This window comes from Anneissia japonica, unplaced genomic scaffold (genome assembly GCF_011630105.1).
Source record: "Anneissia japonica isolate Jap-2015-1 unplaced genomic scaffold, ASM1163010v1 scaffold1064_len127064_cov160, whole genome shotgun sequence".
Classification (NCBI taxonomy): Eukaryota; Metazoa; Echinodermata; class Crinoidea; order Comatulida; family Comatulidae; genus Anneissia; species Anneissia japonica.
The window spans coordinates 55,479-58,726 of NW_022750579.1; positions in this window are offsets into that span (position 1 = coordinate 55,479).

Here is a 3,248-nt window from a genome sequence, read left to right on the forward strand (position 1 = left end):
CGACGGCGTACCAGTCCTTTTCCGATTTGAACCTGTATTGAAGTCTGCGATCTACTTGGGACGACATATTTTGCGGTATGTTTCCCGATCTCGAATCGCGGTGCACTTATATGCTAAAACAGTTCGCATACGTCATCGAAGGTTCGTGACGGCAAGGGGTACCAGAACTCGTTCCGCCAATAGCGCGCGAGATGTTATCGATGACGAAGCCTCGAACGCCCTCACTCGCAACGTCATCGCTCAAAAAACACATGACGTCACTTCAGTGAAGTCGAGGGTACGCCAGCGGTCCTTGAACGGATGACGTAGCGTTTTCCAGTTCTTTATCACGGCGAACCTTTGAAGGGTGGCATACCGTACAAAGAATTCGCCATGGAGAAGGACACGAAGACGAAGATTAGCGTATCCAAGAAATGCCGCAGCCGCCAAAATGAAGACGATCAGGTTAGATACTTCTTGGTTCGTCTCAGGTCACGAAGGGAACCGAGAGGTAACCCTTCGCGACAGGTTGAGTGAGACCGGTTGGGATGGGTGGAGGGTGATCGAACGGGACGTGACCGACGAAGCTGAAGACGACGACGATATCCTGCCCACGTTGACAAACGGCGACTCAGATATCAAGCTTTCGGAATTCGTCGCGACCGAGCAAGCTCGCCGAGCTCTGCGATCTGTAATCCGCCCGAAACAGTGGATATTGATGGATGCCGACACCCTCGTCTGTTACCACGAGGAGGAAGGGAGCATATTTCTCACAGCTCACCGACTCCCCGCGTACGTGTACCGAAAACTGTGCTGCACGAATCCCGATCGCATTCGATTCGCGTTCGCGACAGCATCCGCCGCGGCAGTTGCGAGCGCAGAGAAAGGCGATCCTTACTCGAACATTCCGGTAAGGTACGGCGATCGAGAGACGACGTTCGACGTTCGGGACGTCAGCGCCTTGTTCTACAAGGTGCTGCTCACCAACCACACGGAATACGCGCATCCCGAGTCATACCGAAGAGCGCTGACGGCGAGCGCAAGAAAACCCCCATGGAGGACCACGGAACGACACAGGATACTGGTGCTGCCCCTGCCGCGCCCTGCACCGGACGTGCGGTTTCACGAGATCGCCATGAGATCGGTTGACTTCACGACAGAAGCGAGAGAGAGGCTGCTTCCTTTGCAACCCGGCGAATCTGGTGCGTTTTATTTCGGCGAACCGGTCGTCAGAGATAAGAAAGGGGAGGAGACGGTACTCAGGGCAGGCGACGTCCTGACTTCGGCGGCCTATCGCAAGTTGTACTCCGATCTAGGGTGGAAGAACGCGCTCGATTTCCGGAAGTGCATGAGCGCCGTGTACAGGTTCGCTCGATGTCCCGTCGTCAGAAACGATCTGGCAGACGGCGAGGTCGATTTTCACTTCCAGGCTCCCCTTCCTTAGGGGGAAAAAGGTAGGATTCCTATCTTCAGTATGAACGTCATCGGTCACCGACGCGGCTGGCCACCTATGATGAAAGAATCGACGTTATGTTCGCTGATCTCGTCTTGCATCGCGACTTCGCTCGTGGTGGACGTTCTTCTTCAGGCGAACGTTCATCAGATAGTCGATTGGTACGCAATATTCCTGCCCGCATTCCTGTACGCGACGTTCGTCAACGTCGGAGCGCCATCCAGTCTGGTGTCGGCGTGCCGGCTGAGTCTCTGCGCGTCCGCCAACATTTCGTTTTTCACCAACCTGAAATTCCTGATCGGACCGTGCGGGGCATCGTATCTGGATTCGTTGCGGGAATGCGGTGCCGAAGGAACGGATCGGACCTGTCAACGAGCCGTGGCGGACGCTCTCAAATGGGATGCCGACCATCGTCGATGTCCGGTCGTTGAACTGGGAGGGACGGCCGGATCCATCTACTACTTCGTGCAGTTTGCGCTCGTGTACATGTCGACCGGAATAGCACCGGCGATGCTGCACATAACCAATTCGTCCGATGGCTTTCGTAGCGGTAGCGGTTGGGGGTGGTACAGAAACGCGGGCATACCGATCGTCGTGGCGACCCTGCTTGTGGACGTGTTCGCAGGAGCGATCGTCTACCCTCTGTCTTCGGAATACGTGGTGCACGCGTTCGTGTTCGCCGCCGCGATCTCTAGGTACGCATCGCTCTCCGACGTGTGGGAGGCGGCGTCTCTGGCCAGCGTAGCGATCGCCACCGTCGACCTCGTCAGAAACGTGCTCGTCTACAAACTCGGGCCGTGCGCCTTCGACGGTCGGGACTTGATGGAGTGCGATACGTCCTTGGGCGACTGCTACGAAAACCTTCTGGACCTCAGCGCCAACAGCATCGACGCCGCCGACTGTCCGATCAACAAGGTCGGACGACACTGGGCGATCGTTCTCACCGCCTCGCAGGCCATCAGGTTCTGCTTCGTGGTCGTTCTCCAGAGTTTCCTGCTTTCGCGGAAAGGAGTCAGGTTGTTGCGATCCGGCAACAAACGAGGCGAGAAGGACGAAGCCAACGACGACGACGACGATTCGAGCGACAAGGACCAGGACGTCATTTTTCAAAGAGGACGTAACGTGTGACGTGATGTAATTTTACCTTTATTTTTATTTTTATTTTTTGATTGTTTTTCTTCAGTCGGATGCTCCTTATACCAAAAGGATCAAGTTCGACGACGAAAAAGACGACGACGCAAGCACCTCCCAAACTGTTGGCGTCGGCGACGAACGAAGAGAAGCTGAGACCGCAGACTGCAAAGGAAACCTAACGGAATCCTTTCTTGAGGACTCTCAACTTCCCGTCGACGACGAACGAACAGGCGGAGAAGGAATCCTCGCCGACTACTTTCCGGAGGATTCTCAGCTTCCAGTCGAATCGTCGGACGAACAGGACATTTCCGACCAAGACACGGTCGTTTACGGAGACGAAGAACTGGAACAGCAACTGGACTGGCTGTTCTCGAAAATGTTGAAGTACAACCCGTCTTCGGAATAGAATTTAAAAAAAAATGTTCCGATATATTAAATACTAAAGAAAAACACGAAATCTTATATTCTGTTTTGTCTTCAATAAAGTCTTTATTACAAAAAAACAATATAAAGTTGTTATTGTGCATATTTGTCTACATTCGAAATCTGTCTATTATCAGTAGGTAATGCAAAAAGAAATTATGCAGAGAACCGCTACCTTTCCAAAATTTGAAGACGAGGAAGACAGGGTGAAAACCTTTCGCAACTGGCCGCACGACAGACCCGACGGAAGGTCGATGTC